Here is a 23,590-nt window from a genome sequence, read left to right as displayed (position 1 = left end):
ATCTCCAATCAGCCTTCTCTATACACTCTAAACCTGCACAGAAATAAAACAAAACAAAACTTAACATACATGTGTCTCCTTTATGCCTACAGCAACACAGCTAGCCTGCTAATAAGTTAGCTGAAAGCTATCAAGCTAATACACGGGCAACCAACCGTCACATGGAAGAGAGCAGACTGACGACACATACGGGCTACTGCCAGGAAGTCTGCTGGGACATGTGACGTTCAGTGACCATAAAAAAATATAGGAAATTACAGTACTAAACTTAGAATAATAAAATTTGCAAAATAAAGAATCACATTACATAATGTGTAAATGTAATAAATTAGATAAGATGATATTAAAATAAAATGACATTAAATTAAGAGGAGTAGTAAGACAGTAAGCAATTGAGATCATAAATTACCTCTGTTACACACAACGTTAAAAGTTTGGTGTACAACATAATAATAATAATAATAATAATAATAATAATAACTGGGATTTATATAGCGCTTTTCTAAGTACCCAAAGTCGCTTTACATGTAGAACCCATCATTCATTCACACCTGGTGGTGGTAAGCTACTTTCATAGCCACAGCTGCCCTGGGGTAGACTGACGGAAGCGTGGCTGCAATTTGCGCCAACGGCCCCTCCGACCACCACCTATCATTCAATTCACCGGTGTGAGTGGCACCGGGGGCAAAGGGTGAAGTGTCCCGCCCAAGGACACAACGGCAGCGATTTTTGGATGGTAAGAGGCGGGGAGCGAACCTGCAACCCTCAGGTTTCTGGCACGGTTGCTCTACCCACTACGCCATGCCGCCCCATGAGACAGAACATGAGACAGAAAAAGAAGTGGCATAAAACACGTCCTAGAAAGTCGCAGAAAGATATACATGTAAACAAACTAAGGTGAGTTCAAGGACTGCCAAAATTAGTAGGACAAAACGGCGCTCGCCAAATACTCGAATCAGTGAAGCATGTTTAATATAAACAGTGTGCTTTATAACAATTAGGGAGGTTTGTGTCATGTTTGTCCTCCTACAGAAACCATATTAAAACAAAAAATATATTTTTTTCCCCTCAACTTTTTCCATTTTTCATACATTTTTGAAAAAGCTCCAGAGAGCCACTAGGGCGGCGCTAAAGACTAGAGCCGCGGGTTGCCGACCCCTGGTATAGTACTACGATACTAATTAATCATATTCGATACTATACCGCCTCTGAAAAGTGCAGGTCCGCGGGCGGATCTACACATAACATCCACTGTAATGATACCAAGTACAGGAGTGTATCTAGTTGATACTACTATGATTACGTCAACATTTTTTGGCATCACAACATCTTCTTTCGTTTTGTTTTTTAAATGTATATTATGGTTATAAACTCAGGAAATATGTCCCTGGACAGATGAGGACTTTGAATGTGTGTCATAACGGGGTTTTCACAGCTTACTGCAAGGATGCAAACAGACTATTCCAAACAGGACTTGAAGGTAGGAACATATCTAATAATCAATTAATCCTACACATCAGAAAAGACAGGAACTAAAACAAAAGGAACGCATTGCCGTTCGCACGAGAGGCTAAGGAACAAAAAAAAACGTAACGCAGGAAACGTAGACGCTAACACTTAGCATGAACTATGGACATAGAACAAACAAGACATACTGTGGCATGAAACAACTAACATAACTATGGCATAGTGTCATGTCTGTGTAATCATGTTTTGTTTTAGTCATGTTTTGTTTAGTTTAGTTATGGACTCTTTAGTTTCTGGCTTTTCACTCCCTTGTCTTGTTTCCATGGTTACCCATTAGTTTCACCTGTTTCACGTTTGGACTCATTGTGCACTCTTGTTTGTCACCATAGCAACCCATTAGTTTTCACCTGTCACGTCACGCACCTGTTTCACGTTTTGAGTCACGCACCTGTTTTCGTTAATCATGTCTGTAGTATTTAAGTTAATTGTTTTCAGTTTGTCTTTCTGACGACATCCCGCATTTATGCTTCTGCACACTCTCCACACACCTTGAAGACCCTTGCTGCACTTTTTTCATGCCGGTTCCATGCCAAGTAAGTTTTTGTTTATTAAGCCACAGTTAGTGTTTTTTGTTGTTCATAGTTTCTGCCTTTGTGCAAGAATTTGTTTTCATAGCCAAGTCGTTTCTCCGCCACTGTGCGCGCTTTTCGTTTGTACTTTTTTTTTGTAGTTATAGTGTTTAAATAAATCATGTATATACATTCCCGTCTCGCCCGAGCCAACTTTCCGTTGCATTCCGGAAAAGCAAACACCCAGGACCAAGTCATGACACATAGCCCAACATGAAACTGTGGCATGAAACCAATAATGACGCCAGGATGACTGACTGGCAAAGGTGTCTCTTGATTGGAAACAGGTGCGTGTCCCAAACCCCAGAGGCAGGTGAAACTAATAAGTCGCCATGGTAACTAAAACAAACAAGGGTGCACAAAAACAGGAACTAATGGAGTCTAAAACTAACAGAACATAACAAAAACATGATCATGACAATATGACTAATGTATGATCCTGTAACAACTTGGTATCGGATTGATACCCAAATGTGTGGTATCATCCAAAACTAATGTAAAGTACCCAAACAACAGAAGAATAAATTATTACATTTTAACAGAAGTGTAGATAGAACATGTTAAAAGAGAACGTAAGCAGATATTAACAGTAAATGAACAAGTAGATTAATCATTCATTTTCTACCACTTGTCCTTAATAAAGTTGACAAAATAATAGAATGATAAATGACACAATATGTTACTGCATATGTCAGCAGACTAATTAGGAGCCTTTGTTTACTTACTTACTAATAAAAGACAAGTTGTCTAGTATGTTCACTATTTTATTTAAGGACAAACTTGCAATAATTACTTTAATGTAACCTTAGATGTTTTGTTAAAATAAAAAACAATAATGCAATTTTTTGTGGTCCCCTTTATTTAGAAAAGTACTGAAAAGTATCGAAATAATTTTGGTACCGGTACCGGAGATCGAAATGTGGACGTTTCGTCAGCAAGTTTCTCCGGGGGGTCATATTTCTTTGAGACTGCATTTACTTAATCGCGAAGTAAACACATCGGCTTTCACACTGCACTCTCAATAAATTCAGCGTGTGCAGATAGTTAAAAGCATGAAGAAAAAGAAGCTCCAGTTTTTGCTGAGGATTGATGTTCCTTCTTTGAATTATTTTCCTTCCTCGGTTTTATTTATTTAGACTTCTTCCTTCATTTAGTTGTGTAAGACTGGTAATGTAAACATAAAATAAACATAACAAAAGTGTAATGTCCATTGTGTATTTTATATAAATATTGGTATTTTAAATACATGAAATAGAAGGTTTAGTGTTAATATATTCACACAATAAACTACAAATGTTTACACATATAGAAATTACACAACATTTACACACCAAATATTGGTATCGGAGGGCAGCACGGTGCGGGAGGGGTTAGTGCATCTGCCTCACAATACGAAGGTCCTGGGTTCGATGCTGCGCATGTTCTCTCTGTGACTGTGTGGGTTCCCTCCGGGTACTCCGGCTTCCTCCCACCTCCAAAGACATGCACCTGGGGATAGGTTGATTGGCAACACTAAATTGGCCCTAGTGTGTGAATGTGGGTGTGAATGTTGTCTGTCTATCTGTGTTGTCCCTGCGATGAGGTGGCGACTTGTCCAGGGTGTACCCCGCCTTCCACCCGAATGCAGCTGAGATAGGTTCCAGCACCCCCCGCGACCCCAAATGGGACAAGCGGTAGAAAATGGATGGATATTGGTATCGGGACAACTTATTTATTGTTATTTGTACCAACATTTCAGCTTTTTCTCATTACATTACGTTGGTTTTGCTCTTTTTCGTCATACGTTCGTACTGTTGTGGTTTTTTTTTTGATAACATACTGCGGGTCAACAAAAATTCGAACTGTGGGCCGCAAATGGCCCTCGGGCCGCACTTTGTAAGGGAAAAACTCAGAAGAATCACCTTAGAGATTGTTGAAAAGTAACAATACAGAAAAATTAGCTAAAACTGAAAGAGAATTCAGACGTTGTGGTTCAAGATAACTTTATGGGGGGGGGATCACAGTCCTGGACAAAAATGATGGTACCCTTAAAACGAGGGTGTCCCAGGTCAAGTCAAATCGTTCTGGGTACACCAATTTGACTTGACTTGGGACTGTATGATTAGTTACATAGCTAAATTAAAGACACTATAGGATAAATATGACACTCACTGTTGACAATGAACCTTTCTACTTACTTAAATTCTTTTTTTTTCTTTTCTTTTTTTTTTATGACACTTTTCTGTATATTTTTGATTTTCTTGTTTTACTTTTTTCTTTTCTTTTAGTCAGTTCATTTGATTGAAGGATTATTTTATTGTTTTTATTTTTATTTTTATTTATTCTTTTTTTTTGTTTGTTTGTTTTTTGGGAGGGAGGGGGAAAAGTGTAGATTTCTTAGTACCTGTATTGTGATTTCCCTAGCAAATGAATAAAATAAATATTTTACAAGAGGGGGGGGGATAATAATAAATAAATAAATAAATAAAAACGGGGGTGTCCAGAGTGCAGCCTGCAGCTAATTTTCTTATGGCCTGTGGCATATTTTAGGAATGCTATTAAATTTTTGAAAAATAACAAAAATGTGGAATAAACACTACACATTTTTTTTTTATTTTTTTTTTATTGAAATTGTTATTATTATTGTTATTAAAAGATTAAATGTTGACGCTAATAACACAAAGCTGACATTCAGGCTGTTTCTTTTTTTTTTTTTTTTTGAAAAATATATATTGTGTTGGTTTTGAAGGTAAAAAATATCAAAATGGCCTCGCATTTTTGATTCTTCAGTGTTCGGCCCTCAGTGGAAAAAGTTTTGACACCCCTGCCTTAACCTGATATTTATTGCATAACCTTTTGAAGCGATTATTGTAATCAAACATGTTCCGTAATGCTGAACGAGACTCCTGCACCTGTTGAGAGCTTTGGGAAAGTGACTTCCAAATGATAGGTTACAGTCACTCAGAAGTCAGAAGTGAGGGGGGGCAGATGGTAAAGGAGCAGGATGATTATTATCCAATTACAAGCATCTATTACAGGGCTATTCAACTACATAATGAAGAGGGCCACAGTTTCAAGAGCCCGAGGGCTCTGGGGCCCGAGTGGACGTTTCGTCAACAAGTTTCTCCGCGGGTCCTATTTCTTTGAGACTGCGTTTACTAAATCGCGAAGTAAACACATCGGCTTTCACACTGCACTGTCAATAAATTCAACGTGTGCAGATAGTTAAAAGCATGAAGAGAAAGAAGCTCCAGTTTTTGCTGAGGATTGACGTTCCTTCTTTTGGATTATTTTCCTTCCTCGGTTTTATTTATTTACACTTCTTCCTTCATTTAGTTGTATAAGACTGGTAATATAAACATAACTAAAGTGTAATGTCCATTGTGTATTTTATATAAATATTGGTTTAGTGTTAATATATTCACACAATAAACTACAAATTGTCATTTCTGTATTATTCATTTCACTAACTGCTTCTTTGCTATCACTTGTACCATCATATTTGTACATATCCTATTTGCTGATGTTGCTCTATTGTTGTTGTTGTTGTCATCTCTCTCTCTCTTATCCATCTCTTGTCCCCTCCGTCTTCCTTTTTTTTTTCTCTTTCCATCCCCTCCTCCATTCGGCTGCACCGAATAATATAAATCAATTTAATAAAGTCAAATATGAATAAGGCAACACGAGAAGTATCCCACACTTCTCTTTTGTAAAGTAAATTTGCAATGGGCATCGACATCAACAATATGATGTGCCTGAAAAGCTGGACAGGACAAACAAAAAAAAAAAGTAATCATTGCACTCAACTGTAATCGAAACACAGAGATGCATTTTCCCACGTGGTGCTGCAGGATTTTTAAGGGAAATTATAGATAACTTGTTGTATATAAAATTGCTGTAAGTCTACTAAGGTTGGCAAACCATTTAGCACATCCTCAAATATATATATATATTTTTTTCCAACTTTTTTTATCAATCAATCAATCAATCTTTATTTATATAGCCCTAAATCACAAGTGTCTCAAAGGGCTGCACAAGCCACAACGACATCCTCGGCACAAAGCCCACACACGGGCAAGGAAAAACTCACCCCAGTGGGACGTCGATGTGAATGACTATGAGAAACCTTGGAGAGGACCGCATATGTGGGTAACCCCCCCCCCTCTAGGGGAGACCGAAAGCAATGGATGTCGAGTGGGTCTGACATAATATTGTGAGAGTCCAGTCCATAGTGGATCCAACATAATAGTAAGAGTCCAGTCCATAGTGGGGCCAGCAGGACACCATCCCGAGTGGAGACGGGTCAGCAGCGCAGAGATGTTCCCAGCCGATGCACAGGCGAGCGGTCCACCCCGGGTCCCGACTCTGGACAGCCAGCACTTCATCCATGGCCACCGGACCTGTGCCCCCCCCCCCTCAAGGAAAAGGGGAGCAGAGGAGAAAAGAAAAGAAACGGCAGATCAACTGGTCTAACAGGGGGGCTATTTAAAGGCTAGAGTATACAAATGAGTTTTAAGATGGGACTTAAATGCATCTACTGAGGTAGCATCTCTAATTGTTACCGGGAGGGCATTCCATAGTACTGGAGCCCGAATAGAAAACGCTCTATAGCCCGCAGACTTTTTTTGGGCTCTGGGAATCACTAATAAGCCGGAGTTCTTTGAACGCAGATTTCTTGCCGGGACATATGGTACAATGCAATCGACAAGATAGGACGGAGCTAGACCGTGTAGTATTTTATACGTAAGTAGTAAAACCTTAAAGTCACATCTTAAGTGCACAGGAAGCCAGTGCAGGTGAGCCAGTATAGGCGTAATATGATCAAACTTTCTTGTTCTTGTCAAAAGTCTAGCAGCCGCATTTTGTACCAACTGTAATTTTTAATGCTAGACATAGGGAGACCCGAAAATAATACGTTACAGTAGTCGAGACGAGACGTAACGAACGCATGAATAATGATCTCAGCGTCGCTAGTGGATATAATAGAACGAATTTTAGCGATATTACGGAGATGAAAGAAGGCCGTTTTAGTAACACTCTTAATGTGTGATTCAAACGAGAGAGTTGGGTCGAAGATAATACCCAGATTCTTTACTGATTCGCCTTGTGTAATTGTTTGGTTGTCAAATGTTAAGGTGGTATTATTAAATAAATGTCGGTGTTTAGCAGGACCGATAATCAGCATTTCCGTTTTCTTGGCGTTGAGTTGCAAGAAGTTAGCGGACATCCATTGTTTAATTTCATTAAGACACGCCTCCAGCTGACTACAATCCGGCGTGTTGGTCAGCTTTAGGGGCATGTAGAGTTGGGTGTCATCAGCATAACAATGAAAGCTAACACCGTATTTGCGTATGATGTCGCCTAGCGGCAACATGTAAATACTAAAGAGTGCAGGGCCAAGAACCGAACCCTGAGGAACTCCGCACGTTACCTTAACATAGTCCGAGGTCACATTGTTATGGGAGACGCATTGCATCCTGTCAGTAAGATAAGAGTTAAACCACGACAAAGCTAAGTCTGACATACCAATACGTGTTTTGATACGCTCTAATAAAATATTATGATCGACGGTATCGAAAGCAGCGCTAAGATCAAGAAGCAGCAACATAGATGACGCATCAGAATCCATCGTTAGCAGTAGATCATTAGTCATTTTTGCGAGGGCTGTCTCCGTAGAGTGATTTGCCCTGAAACCGGATTGAAAAGGTTCACAGAGATTGTTAGACACTAAGTGTTCATTTAGCTGCTGTGCGACAATTTTTTCGAGGATTTTCGAAATAAAGGGAAGGTGGGACACCGGTCGGTAGTTTACCATGAGGTCAGGATCAAGGTTAGGTCTTTTGAGCAGAGGATGAATAACCGCTTTCTTGAATGCTAGGGGAACAGTGCCAGAGGAAAGTGATAAGTTTATAATATTTAGCACTGATGGACCTAATAATACAAAAAGCTCCTTGATAAGTTTCCCAGGAAGTGGGTCAAGTAAACATGTTGTTTGTTTTATCCCACTTACACGCTGTAATAGTTCCTCTAATGTTATTTCATCAAAAAGAGAGAGACTATTTTGTATTGCAGTATCCGTCATAGATACAGTTGTATCTGTGTTCATAGAACCCAGTTGTAGCTGGGATGCGTTGTCTTTAATCTCCTTTCTAATGAGTTCAATTTTCTTATTAAAGAAATTCATAAAGTCATCTGCCGAGTGGGTGGAGCTATTGGGAGGAGTCCCTTGTTGGGTTAGCGATGCTACTGTACTAAACAAAAATTTAGGGTCGTTTTTGTTGAGGCGGATGAGATTTGAGTAATATTTAGCTTTAGCTAAGGTAAGCATGCGTTTATACGATATTAAACTATCACTCCATGCTTGATGGAAAACCTCAAGCTTGGTCGCGCGCCATTTGCGTTCCAACTTTCTACATGATAATTTATGAGCTCTGGTTTCCTCTGTAAACCATGGGGTGTGCCTTTTAGGGGCCCTTTTTTGTTTTAGCGGTGCTATACTATCAATGGTTTTGCGCAGGGCATTGTCAAAGTTGTTAGTGAGGTTATCAATAGAGCCGACATAATTTGGGAATGGTGCCATTACCGAAGGCAGTAGGTCAGCAAGAGTCATCGTTGTGGCGGTATTAATGTTGCGGCTGCTATAGCAGTTATTATTATTATTAGTTTGTTGACAATGAGTCAGAACTTCGAATTTTATAAGGTAATGATCGGACATTACTTTAGTATACGGGAGTACCATAACTTTGGAGGTGGTGACACCCCTGACCAGCACTAGATCTATCGTATTGCCGTTGCGATGCGTAGGTTCATTTATTATTTGTGTAAGACCACAGCTATCAATTATAGTCTGGAGCGCCACGCACTGAGGGTCCGATGGGGTATTCATATGGATATTAAAGTCCCCCATTATGATTATATTGTCTGCGTGCGTCACTAGATCAGCAACGAACTCTGAAAATTCATTAATAAAGTCCGAGTAGGGCCCTGGGGGGCGGTACATAACAGCCATATCGAGAGGCAGCGGTGCGACAGACCTCATAGTAAGCACCTCAAACGATTTGTATTTATTATTTAGGTTAGGGGTAAGGTTAAAGTTTTCATTGTATATTAATGCGACCCCCCCACCCCTTTTAAGGGGACGGGCAATATGCGCATTCGTATAGTTAGGAGGAGATGCCTCATTTAGCGCAAAAAAATCGTCTGGTTTGAGCCAGGTTTCGCTAAGACCAATGACGTTAAGATTGTTGTCTCTAATGACCTCATTAACTAATAACGTTTTGGGAGACAATGATATTATGTTTAAAAAGCCCATATTATAAGTATTGGGCTGTTTTGACAAGTTTTTGTTTAAATTATCCGTAGTAGAAATATTAATAATGTTGCGTTTATTATACGTAGTGCACTTTAAATAGTTTCGACCATATCTAGGAATTGATACGACGGGAATTTTCAGATTGTTTGCTTGATGATACGATCGACTGAACGCATCATGATTTGCCACCTCAGTAGAATGCATATCTACCCCGGACACATTCACAACAATTTATTGGCATTTTCAAATAGACAGAAAAAAGTCGAAACAGTACAATTTTAAAGTCAGTAAATTATTCACACCCTTTCCCTTAAAACCCAAACCACCCATCCACCCTCCCACCCCACTCAGGTTCCACCAACGAGGGACATATGGCACAATTATATAACAAGTAAGACGACAAAGACAGACACATTCTCACACACACACACACACACACACACACACACACACACACACACACACACACACACACACACACACACACACACACACACACACACACACATACGAGGCCAGAGACAGACAGACAGGCTGAAAAGGAGAGAGAGGGAGAAAAAAATATACAAAAAAAATAATAATAAAATAAAAATAAAAAGAATAAAAAATAAAAAATAGAATAAAATAATACTAATAAATAAAAGGGAGATTATTCCTCATCTGCGTCTGGGCATAAGTCAAGAGAGTTGACTTACAGCAAGAAAGGACTCAAATATTTCTTTTTAGCCTGCAACCCCAATTTGAGTGAAGATGTTCACCTCCAGATGCTAGAGCTTTCACAATGAGACGTCCTGCACATCCAGGTGTTTTGACACTTTAATAAAAGGGGATTTTAGAGCAGTCTGACGCATACTTGCCAACCCTCCCGGATTTTCCGGGAGACTCCCGAAATTCAGCGCCTCTCCCGAAAACCTCCCGGGACAAATTTTCTCCCGAAAATATCCCGAAATTCAGGCGGAGCTGGAAGCCACGCCCCCTCCAGCTCCATGCGGACCTGAGTGACGTCAGGTGCGCAACACCACGTAAATCGTTGGCCAACCAAAAAGTAACCCCAGTACGCTATAGCCAACATTCACCAGGAGATGGCAACAAACAAACATAGATCACTCTATTACATTCCTCCCCTTTTAGAAATGTATAGAAGTTACTCAAAATAAATAAACAACCCAACCAAAAAATGCAGCAGCTCAATTAAAAAACTGTACTTAAGCCACATACTTTTCTTCTTTTTTTTTAGTACTGAACTCCTAACCCTCATTTGTAAAAAATAACATGCTTATTATACAAACAGTATTTGTACACCTTTAACACAGATTTTTATACTGTCTTCAGAGATTCAGTTTTTTTGATGGTAGTCGAAACCTTTCTGGGTACCTGCGAAAGGGTGTTCAGCATGGTTGGAAAAATAGTGACAGAGAATAGAACAAGGATGGACAATTCAACCCTTAACTCAACAATGAGTAGATGAGTGTTATGTGTTTGTATATGTGTAAATAAATGAACACTGAAATTCAAGTATTTCTTTTATTTATATATATATAATAAAATAAATATATATATATGAAATACTTGACTTGGTGAATTCTAGCTGTAAATATACTCCTCCCCTCTTAGCCCCACCCCCAATCACGCCCCCGCCCCACCCCGACGACGCCCCCCCACCCCCCACCTCCCAAAATCGGAGGTCTCAAGGTTGGCAAGTATGGTCTGACGTTATCAACACGACGTGTTATTGACAAAATATTGACAAAATCATATGAAGCCGCTCGCATTCAACCAAATGGCCCGCGTCGATATTCACATCTTTTAGGGTCTTTGTCAAAGCAGCAGAGCGTGAAGGTGTGACCTTGAGTGGGATGTTGCACAACATCTGCCCCTAAGTGGATACTGTAATTGAAAATGCCCGATAAGATCCATTTTTCAGCAGGAATTGCCCCCATTAGGGCTCAAAACCAGCTTACATTGGCAGAGGTGCCATTGTGATTTATACACTGAGGCGTATTAGACATCAGCTGCTGGACCACAACTGTAGACAACCATAAAATCTCAAACGTGTCCATGTTTATATCCACTCTGCCTCCAGTACAATTGATTTTGCCTCATCGGTCTCCTTATATTCCGGTTGTAAAGTATCATTTTTTTTGGTTAACAGTTACATTTTTTCTCTCTTTTTTTAAGCTTTGTGTGTCTTGTTTCTGTGTTTTTCAACCATTGTGTGAAATTATGCAACTTCGCCTAATTGGTCCAAAAAATATTTTTTGCAAATCAATAATTATAATCTGCAAATAATGTGCAGTTACTTAGTGTCTGTACTGTGTAGAGCTCGGCAGGGTAACCATATAATACTCCATATCAGTAGGTGGCAGCAGGTAGTTAATTGCTTTGTAAAAGTCGGAATGTGTCGGGTGAGACGAGGATGGTTTGTTGTGATCCCAATATGCAGACCACAGCTGGAGGCAGCTTGAAGGTAAAAAGGTATGTAATGCTTAAACCAAAAATGAACAAAAGGAAAAGGAAAAGGCAATAAGGCAAAGGGATGGCTACGCAAGACAAAGTAAACAGAAACAGAATGCTGGACGACAGCAAAAACTTACGGCGTCCACAAAGTACATCTGTACATGACATGACAATCAACAATGTCCACACAAAGAAGAAACAACTTAAAAAGCCTTGCTTGCTAACACAAAGCAGGTGTGCACTGCAAAAACTGAAATCTAAGTAAGATTAAATATCTCAAATTATGGTGATCTTTGCTTATTTACTGTCTAATAAGATAATTATTCTCACTAAGCAGATTTTATGTTAGAGTCTTTTACTTGTTTTAAGGGTTTTGGTCCGAAATGATCTCAGTAAGATATTACAGCTTGTTGCTGAGATTTGATGACCTATATTGAGTAAAACATGCTTGAAACTAGAATATCAACTGTTGCAAAGCTGTGTCATCAACACTCACAAGTATAAAACTACTTTTTTAAAGTAATAATTTCTTATTTCAAGCATGGCAAAAAAAAATCATGATTTTGACACAATTGTGTCTCATAATTAAAACAGATAGCCAAATGGACTTTGCTGTTTTATTTTCAATGAAACAATAGAAAATACGTACTCATATAATAGTACAGTTGGCACAGTACAGTAAACTGACAGTTAATATTTAAACATTTAACATTTAACATTTCAAACAATTTTGAACAGAAATAGTTCATGCACATTCAAATGAATTCCTCAAAATTACAATTAAAACATTTTTGGCCGGGGGCCGGGCTGTATATATGCGCACTAATTGACTGAAAGAGCATGCACTTGGCGCTATGATGTCATGTTATCGATGGAAAAATGCATTTTTTGACCATATGATTTGCCTGAGCGGCTAGGAGACCCCGAGAGTAACAAGCGGTTGCCTTGTTGCCTTTCCATTAAGAACAATAAATTAGTTTTTAGTATAAGTTTGCTGGTTTCAAGAAATGTAATGCCGAGCGCATATCATTATGTCAAGATAATGGCACTAGTATTTACTTAATTTAGGAATATTTTTCAACATATTGAGCAAAAAGGTCTCTCTTTTTTTCTACTAAGAAAAGTGCACTTGTTATTAGTGAGAATATACTTATTTTAAGGTATTTTTGGGTTCATTGAGGTTAGCTCATTTTGCTTGTTTTGGAAAGTCTCGACAAGCCAAATTTTCTTGTTCTATTGGCAGATAATTTTGCTTAGTTCAAATGAAATACCCCTGATTTTTGTATTATTTTGTATTACTGACTTTTTGCAGTGTGGGGAATAGCGCTCAAAGGAAGACATGAAACTGCTACAGGAAAACACAAACAAATTAGGAAGGGCCACCAAAATAACAGCACAAGACAAAAACTATAACACTACACAGGAAAACACCAACAAACTCAAAATAAGGCACGACCACCTGGTGGAGTTTCATTTTTTAACGTTTTCTGCTGGTGGTGAGCGTCCGGAATTTTTTAATGAAAAAAACATGCTTTGCCTCAAAAAGGGTTGAAAAACTCTGTCTTATTGTCATGTCTGTGTAATCATGTTTTGTTTTAGTCATGTTTTGTTTTGTTTAGTTATTGGACTCTTTAGTTTCTGGCTTTTCACTCCCTTGTCTTGTTTCCATGGTTACCCATTAGTTTCACCTGTTCCACGTTTGGACTCATTGTGCACTCTTGTTTGTCACCATAGCAACCCATTAGTTTTCACCTGTCACGTCACGCACCTGTTTCACGTTTTGAGTCACGCACCTGTTTTAGTTAATCATGTCTGTAGTATTTAAGTTCATTGTTTTCAGTTTGTCTTTCTGGCGACATCCCGGATTCATACCCCTGTCACACTCTTACCTCTGCGCACTTCATAGTCCATGCCAAGTAAGTTTTTTTGTTTATTAATGCCACAGTTAGTGTTTTTGTTTCATTGTTCACAGTTTCTGCCTACGTGCAAGTTTTGTTTTCAATAGCCTAGTTTTGTACCTCCGCCATTGTGCGCGCTTTTCGTTTGTTCCTTTTTGATATGTAGTGTTAAAATAAATCATGTATTCACCTTCACGCCATGTCTGGTCCAAATCACTTGCACCTCGGGAGAACAAACCACGCCACAGTCCAAGTTGTGACACTTATTTAATAACATTTAAAATCAAAACATTGTTATTGCCGTTTTGCTTTTCGTTACTCATATGTTTTGAGGTCGCACAGATAAATACTCCAAGTTGAGACAAAGTCAAAGTGGTTTGATGTCACCGCCAAGCATGCAACACCTAATAGCATCGTTGTTTCTTGACGGATTGCACCTAGATCTAAGCCAAGGACGCCCGAAGTGGAGTGTCATTTAGCCAAATGGTGACTACCAAATGTTATACCGGTACATATTCAAAGGGGAACTGCCCTTTTTTTGGGAATTTTGCTAAGCGCTTTTCATGTCGTTCTCGCCAGTTTTAGGTTCTAAATGGCTGTCAGAGTGTACCAACTTGTTGGATTACGTTTTCAGCCATCTACTTTCCAGGTGAGATGCATGATTTATGATTTACAATAAACTTGCGTCATTTATGGGATTTTATGGGCGGAATAGTGGAGCTCCTAATGGTTCCACTGTAATCGACTTTTATTTACATTTATTTAATATTTAGAATGCTTAAAAATTAGAAAATAAAACATCCGTCGTTACGTCTTTCATATTGATTGTGAACGATAGGCAAAGTTCCAAAAAAAAGTGAAGTTTCCTTTTAAAGCTCCACAATTATTGATGGCATGTTCTTAAGGCTATGCTGTAAAAAAAAAAGTCAATAGATTTCACTCTAAAAACCTGGCAGCTCAGTCGCCAGAAATGTACCATAGAACCATCGGTGGTACCCTTTTTACCATGTAAAAGAGTTAACGTAGATTTTACGATTAAAACAAAGATAGCAGCTCAGTCGCCAGAATTTTGCAGTGAAAATAACAATTTGCAGTAATTTGGTGTAAAATCACAGTACATTCCATAGTAAAATTCTGGTGACTGAGCTGCCAGTTTTTTCCATCATAAAATCTATAGATTTTTTTTATTTTTACAGGCTAACTAGTTATGTTTGAATTCAAGAACCCCTGCCCTACTGTAAAGTTATGACTTTTTGACGCACTATGGAGAAGGATAATCTTGGTCAACATGCTTCGGCCACGCCCTAAACCTAAAAGCATCGATATTTAGCTTCCTCCATATGTCTTATCTGTCCGGGCAAAGTTTGAAAGCGATCAAAGGAAATATGTAGGAAGAACTGGTTACAGAACAACTCCTGGAAATGGCAAAATTCTGCAAAAAACGCTCGTTTTGTATGTTTTTTGGGTAAAAATGTACATAAAAGATGCAGCGTTGCATCTCAATTGAATTAGACACACAGTTTGTGTGACAATCTCCACTACCTTATATTTGCTCCACTAATGGACATTGGAGTGTTACTTTCAAAGGCAAAATTAAAGTATTGCTAGAAACATAATTTTATATGGGACTTTATTGTATTATATGTATAGTACATGTTCCAAAAACAAAAAAGCATAAAACACAGTATATTTAAATATACTAAATGTAAAAAAGGGAATAAATATTCAAAATAATCTAGTTTGGTTACGCCATCATGAGCGCAACACAAGGTTGTAAAAGTTTCAACTACAATTCTAAATAAGATGTCAAAAGCAAACTGAAATCAAATACACACAGCTTAAAGATTGATCAATACCTATTTAAATTTAGTAATACATAAATATGATGATTTATCAAAATATAAACGAAATATACACTGTACACTTTATTTTTTACAGTGTCTGGCCAGCAGTAGTCAAAAGTTGAGAAAACGCAAAAATCTTGTTGCATCATGTTGCCTTGAAAATTTGCGTTTTCTCAACTTTCTTTTTTTCTTACAGTGTACCTGAACAGAACGCTCATGATGGTTACACCAAGTTTTTGGGGCATTTTTATGCTATTTCCAAGCATCTCCTTTTTATTATCATTGATTATCATATTTATTTTGATTGTTACATTTTGAAGTACATTTGTGCAGGTGGGTGCGAATGTACCCATTACCAGAGCTGTACACATTTATATATGGCGGTACAAGGCTGAATTCCTCACTCGTGGTGATGTTGTATTGGTACCGTAGGAAGGGTATTTATGTGGCCTCGTTCGTCACGGTTTACCTGACACAGTTAAAAGCATGAAGAAAAAGAAGCTCCAGTTTTTGTTGAGGATTGATGTTCCTTCTTTTGAATTATTTTCCTTCCTCAGTTTTATTTATTAACACTTCTTCCTTCATTTAGATGTGTAAAACTGACATTATGAACATAAAATAATCATAACAAAAGTGTAATGTCCATTGTGTATTTTGCATAAATAATGTCCAATGTGCAGTTTAAATAAATGAAATAGAAGGTGTAGTCTTAATATATTCACACAATAAACTACAAATGTTTACACATATAAAAACTACACAACATTTACACACCAAACATTGCACACACGGTATGTGACTTATCACAGTTAGCGTTGTCGCCCTCTACTGGTCAAATTGTGTGCTACATGTATAAATTGGTAAATGGGTTATACTCGTATAGCGCTTTTCTACCTTCAAGCGACTCAAAGAGCTTTGACACTATTTCCACATTCACTATTCATATGGCCTCATTCGTCACGGCTAACCTGACACATGAAACGTGACAAATTCTGGGGTGCACTATCTACTTTAGCTACCAGTAGAGTTTTGAATGTCTTAAAATGCGTTTTGTGGCAATTCCAACTTTGACCACATTGTCAGTTGCATTGTGGAGTGGTGCTTTCCATCATTTTCAGCACTGTATTTAAAAATTATTAACCCCCATCTTCCTCTCACACAAGATCCACCCAGTAATGGGGGGAAACTAATCCCTTCTCTACTGGAGGGGGCAAATAATTATTATCTAATAATATTTTTGATAACAATTATCTAATTCTACCACTTACCCAAGACTAATTATTGGACATTTTCTGCAAGAAGATTGAACATAAAATTATGACCAGAAAAGCCATAATGTTGCCATTTTAAGCTTAGTTTAAAAACATTATAATTGTGCAGAATTTAATCAAATAAAACATGTGGAAATTACACAAGAATGTAACATTTTTAAAACTTTTAAGAATCTTTGTCATCTACCTAGAAAATATACCTAAGGTGTGTTTACATTTACAAGGTGAAACTAATATAATGACATGGCTCATGGCATGCAACATGAGATACACTATATTGCCAAAAGTATTTGGCCACCTGCCTTTAAACACATATGAACTTGAAGTGCCATCCCATTCCTAACCCATAGGGTTCAATGTGATGTAGGTCCACCTTTTGCAGCTATTACAGCTTCAACTCTTCTGGGAAGGCTGTCCACAAGGTTGCGGAGTGTGTTTATAGGAATTTTCCACTATTCTTCCAAAAGTGCACACTGATGTTGGTCGACAAGGCCTGTCTCTCAGTCTCCGTTCAAATTCATCCCGAAGGTGTTCTATGGGGTTCAGGTCAGGACTCTGTGCAGTCCAGTCAAGTTCATCCACACCAGACTCTGTCATCCATGTCTTTATGGACCTTGCTTTGTGCACTGGTGCACAGTCATGTTGGAAGAGGAAGGAGTCCGTTCCAAACTTTTCCACAAGGTTGGGTGCATGGAATTGTCCAAAATGTTTTGGTATCCTGGAGCATTCAATGTTCCTTTCACCTGAATTAAGGGGCTAAGCCCAACTCCTGAAAAACAACCCCTCACCGTCTATCAGTTTACATGGCCTAGTTGCTGTTGTTCCCAAACTCTTCCATTTTCTTATATGACTTTGGAATATTTAGGAGCGAGGAAATTTCACGACTGGATTTGTTGAACAGGTGGCATCCTATGACAGTTCCACGCTGGAAATCACTGAGAGCGGCCCATTCTTTCACAAATGTTTGTAGAAACAGTCTCCGTGCCTAAGTGCTTGATTTTATACACCTGTGGGTCAAGTGATTAGGGCACCTGATTCTCATCATTTGGATGGGTGGCCAAATACTTTTGGCAATAAAGTGTATGTCGAACCTTCTTTGGATATACCGTATTTTCCGCACTATAAGGCGCACCGGATTATAAGGCGCACCTTCAACGAATAGCCTATTTTAAAACTTAGTTCATATATGAGGCGCACCGCATTATAAGACGCATAGAATAGACGCTACAGTAAAGGCTGGGGTTGCGAGACCTGTTGTGGATCAATATTGGTCCATATATAAGGCGCACCGAATTATAAGGCGCACCTTCAACGAATAGCCTATTTTAAAACTTAGTTCATATACAAACCCCGTTTCCATATGAGTTGGGAAATTGTGTTAGATGTAAATATAAACGGAATGCAATGATTTGCAAATCATTTTCAACCCATATTCAGTTGAATGCACTACAAAGACAACATATTTGATGTTCAAACTCATAAACTTTATTATTTTTTTTGCAAATAATAATGAACTTAGAATTTCATGGCTGCAACACGTGCCAAAGTAGTTGGGAAAGGGCATGTTCACCACTGTGTTACATGGCCTTTCCTTTTAACAACACTCAGTAAACGTTTGGGATTTGAGGAGACACATTTTTTAAGCTTCTCAGGTGGAAGTATTTCCCATTCTTGCTTGATGTACAGCTTAAGTTGTTCAACAGTCCGTGGTCTCCGTTGTGGTATTTTAGGCTTCATAATGCGCCACACATTTTCAATGGGAGACAGGTCTGGACTGCAGGCAGGCCAGTCTAGTACCCGCACTCTTTTACTATGAAGCCACGTTGATGTAACACGTGGCTTGGCATTGTCTTGCTGAAATAAGCAGGGGCGTCCATGATAACGTTGCTTGGATGGCAACATATGTTGCTCCAAAACATGTTTGTACCTTTCAGCTTTAATGGCGCCTTCACAGATGTGTAAGTTACCCATGTCTTGGGCACTAATACACCCCCATACCATCACACATGCTGGCTTTTACACTTTGCGCCTATAACAATCCGGATGGTTCTTTTCCTCTTTGGTCCGGAGGACACAACGTCCACAGTTTCCAAAAACAATTTGAAATGTGGACTCGTAAGACCACAGAACACTTTTCCACTTTGTCTCAGTCCATCTTAGATGAGCTCAGGCCCAGCGAAGCCGACGGCGTTTCTGGGTGTTGTTGATAAACGTTTTTTGCCTTGCATAGGAGAGTTTTAACTTGCACTTAAAGATGTAGCGACCAACTGTAGTTACTGACAGTGGGTTTCTGAAGTGTTCCTGAGCCCATGTGGTGATATCCTTTACACACTGATGTCGCTTGTTGATGCAGTACAGCCTGAGGGATCGAAGGTCACAGGCTTAGCTGCTTACGTGCAGTGATTTCTCCAGATTCTCTGAACCCTTTGATGATATTACAGACCGTAGATGGTGAAATCCCTAAATTCCTTGCAATAGCTGGTTGAGAAAGGTTTTTCTTAAACTGTTCAACAATTTGCTCACGCATTTGTTGACAAAGTGGTAACCCTCGCCCCATCCTTGTTTGTGAATGACTGAGCATTTCATGGAATATACTTTTATACCCATGGCACCCACCTGTTCCCAATTTGCCTGTTCACCTGTGGTATGTTCCAAATAAGTGTTTGATGAGCATTCCTCAACTTTATCAGTATTTATTGCCACCTTTCCCAACTTCTGTGTCACGTGATGCTGGCATCAAATTCTAAAGTTAATTATTATTTGCAAAAAAAAAAAAGTTTATCAGTTTGAACATCAAATATGTTGTCTTTGTAGCATATTCAACTGAATTTGGGTTGAAAAGGATTTGCAAATCATTGTATTCCGTTTATATTTACATCTAGAGAGGAGTATATTTACAGCTAGAAATCACCAAGTCAAGTATTTCATATATATATATATATATATATATATATATATATATATATATATATATATATATATATATATACATATATATATATATATATATATATATATATATATATATATATATATATATATATATATATATATATATATATATATATATATATATATATATAACAAATACTTGACATTCAGTGAATTCTAGCTATATATATATATATATATATATATATATATATATATATGTATATATATACGTATATATATATACGTATATATATATATTTATTTTATTATATGTATATATATATATATATATATATATATACGTATATATATATATACGTATATATATATATTTATTTTATTATATGTATATATATATATATATATATATATATATACGTATATATATATATTTATTTTATTATATGTATATATATATATATATATATATATATATATATATATATATATATATATATATATATATATATATATATATATATATATATATAAATACTTGAATTTCAGTGTTCATTTATTTACACATATACACACACATAACACTCATCTACTCATTGTTGAGTTAAGGGTTGAATTGTCCATCCTTGTTCTATTCTCTGTCACTATTTTTCTAACCATGCTGAACACCCTCTCTGATGATGCATTGATGTGTGGCACGCACAAAAGTGCTTTTATCAAATGCACTAGATGGCAGTATTGTCCTGTTTAAGAGTGTCACAACATTGCTGTTTACGGCAGACGAACTGCTTTACGGTAGACAAAAACGTGACTGCTCTTGTTGTGTGTTGTTGCCGCGCTGGGAGGACGTTAATGAAACTGCCTAACAATAAACCCACATAAGAAACCAAGAACTCACCCTCCATCATTCTACAGTTATAACGTGATTGGGCAGGTATGCTGTTTATATTGTGGGTTAGCGGACTCAGGTCCTCATGGACCTGAGTCCGCCTGAATTTCGGGAAATTTTCGGGAGAAAATTTGTCCCAGGAGGTTTTCGGGAGAGGCGCTGAATTTCGGGAGTCTCCCGGAAAATCCGGGAGGGTTGGCAAGTATGCCTTAAATTGACAATCAAAATAAAATGTCGGCAAACTTTGCCACACGCCTTGTTGCTGACTTCACTACGCCCGTTGCGTAAGGACGTCATCCCCACCCGGAAGAACCGTTAAGAGACCCGCTAGAAAAAAATGGCAACCGAGAACCGATCCCTAAGCCTGGACGTAAATAATACTGAAGAAAATACTTTGATTTCTGCCCTGCAGAATTATTCTCCGTTGCTGGACGCCTAGACGAGATTTATACAGACAATAACAATGCCTCATTTTACCTTGAAAAGTGGCCAGTGTACGTATATTGGCGTCGTAAAATGCAAATAGGCTGCCACCGCGAATCACAGCTCTCGTTTATTTATATTTCCGAAACACGGCGGTAAAATAGTACGTTTCATTGCGGATTTGCATCAGGCATGTTGACCAAAACAGTCTGAACCACTTCAGGAAAGGAGCCTTATGAAAATACACTAAAGCAGACCCCCTTTTAGAGGCATCAATAACGAATGAGCCTTTCTTTCTGAGTCTTACTCGCGGGTCAGGGGTTGATGTATGGGAGCCCAGAGGGGATGTATGGGGTTTTGGGGTCTTGGCACATGCGGGAAGTGAGTGATGGCTGAGACTGTTGAATTGGACTGAGAGATGGTGTCAATTGATAGTAAAAATGATTTAAAAAATTAAATAAAACCCTACAACTGTCAAAGTATTAAAGCTCACAAGATAGTTTCGTGCAGTGTTTGGGCAATCAGTGATTTTTTGCTCATCAACCTTGTTTGTATGGATTTCCCGTTAAATGGCGCCTGCTTTGCATAGCGCAGGCCAATTAATCCAACTTGACTGGCTTCCCCCTTACAGTGCCAACGCAATTAATGGGATTGTGGCTAAAGCTAGTGGGATACTACACCGGGAGTGTTTGAAACACATTTGTTTACACTTCAAACCCCCCCCCCCCCCCCACAAAAAATCACTTTGAGGTGCATAGAAAGGAAACGTTGTTCTCTTCATCTGAATATATTTATTTATTTATTTATTTCAATCAATCAATGTTTATTTATATAGCCCTAAATCACAAGTGTCTCAAAGGGCTACACAAGCCACAACGACATCCTCGGTTCAAATCCCACATCAGGGCAAGGAAAAACTCAGCCCAATGGGACGACCGGGGCGACCGGTGCAATGGACGTCGAGTGGATCTAGCATAATACTGTGAAAGTCCAGTCCATAGTGGATCTAACATAATAGTGAGAGTCCAGTCCATAGTGGGGCCAGCAGGAGACCATCCCGAGCGGAGACAGGTCAGCAGCGCAGAGATGTCCCCAACCTATGCACAGGCGAGCGGTCCACCCCGGGTCCCGACTTTGGACAACCAGCACTTCATCCGTGGCCACCGAACATGTGCCCCCCCTCCACGAAGGAGAGGGGGGCAGAGCAGAAAAGAAAAGAGACGGCAGATCAACTGGTCTAAAAAGGGGGCGTCTATTTAAAGGTTAGAGTATACAAATGAGTTTTAAGATGGGACTTAAATGCTTCTACTGAGGTAGCATCTCTAACTGTTACCGGGAGGGCATTCCAGAGTACTGGAGCCCGAATAGAAAACGCCTAGACTTTTTTTATTATTATTTATTTGAATTAGGACAATGCATATTCATCAACATAGAGCGACAATGTAAATATGCCGGAGTTAGCACAATAGCAAATTTTCATCCGTCGTCCTCAGGCAGGTTAATGGAGAAAACATTCAACAAAAGAGTACATGAATCACAAAACATTACACATTACAAGCATACCACAAGCACAGACCCTGGCCAAAAAATTTAAAAAAAAACAAACAAACAAAAAAAAAACAAGTGAATATCCGGGGGAACTTTGATTTACGGACCTAATTGGTTCTTGAACAAGGTTCGTAAATAGAAAAGTGGCACAATGTCTACATGAATAATGCCATCCAGCCTCGACAAAACTCCATATTTTAGTACAATTGTGTATAGTTTAAATCAGGGGTGCCAAACATACAGACAAGTTGTATCCGAGCTGAAAGATGAGTTTGCTAAGTATAAAAATGAGCTGAAAATGTTGAAACTGCTGTTCTAAATGTGTCCACTGGATGTCACAATAGCAATTCTTTGTATCCCCGTGACTTCAGAGGGGGGCGGAGCTATGTGCCGTGTAAAGATAGGACGGGGTTCTGCAACCCGCGACTCTCGAACCGCATGTGGCTCTTTAGTGCCGCCCTAGTGGCTCCCTGGAGCTTTTTCAAAAATGCAAAAAGATGGGGGGAAATATATTTGTTGTTTTAATAATGTTCCTGTCGGAGGACAAACATGACACAAACCTAATTGTTAGAAAGCCCACTGTTTAATATGTTAAGTGTGCATGCTTCACAGATGACAGCATTTGGCCAGCGCCGTTTTGTCCTACTAATTTTGGCGGTCCTTGAACTCACCGCTGTTGGCTTACATGTACAACTTTCTCCGTCGCTGCCACAGAAAGGCGTGTTTTATGCCACGCCTTCTTTGTCTCATTTTGTCCACCAAACGTTTTATGCTGTGCGTGAATGCACATAGGTGAGCTTGGTTGATGTCATTGACTTGCGTGGAGTGCTAATAATCCATGCTAACATGCTATTTAGGCTAGCTTTGTGTACATATTGCATCATTATGCCTCGTTTGTAGGTATATTTGAGCTCATTTAATTTCCTTTACTTATGTCCTCTGTGTATTTAATTTATATTTGCATGTCTCATGACACATTAT

The 23,590-nt window shown here is 38.6% G+C and overlaps 1 long non-coding RNA gene across 2 annotated transcripts in view; it reads right to left on the bottom strand.

Annotated features, from left to right (window-relative positions):
- LOC133576344 (uncharacterized) overlaps nucleotides 1-266 on the bottom strand; it is a 99,669-nt gene extending 99,403 nt beyond the window's left edge. For both annotated transcript variants that reach the window (XR_009811621.2, XR_009811620.2), the window contains exon 1: nucleotides 70-266. This is a non-coding gene — a long non-coding RNA (uncharacterized lncRNA). The remainder of the gene's footprint in view (nucleotides 1-69) is intronic.
- Nucleotides 267-23,590: the final 23,324 nt, after the last annotated feature.

The sequence above is a fragment of the Nerophis lumbriciformis genome, linkage group LG03 (genome assembly GCF_033978685.3).
Source record: "Nerophis lumbriciformis linkage group LG03, RoL_Nlum_v2.1, whole genome shotgun sequence".
NCBI lineage: Eukaryota > Metazoa > Chordata > Actinopteri > Syngnathiformes > Syngnathidae > Nerophis > Nerophis lumbriciformis.
The sequence above is the reverse complement of the archived record's forward strand: the minus strand, read 5'-3'. Positions and strand labels throughout refer to the sequence as shown.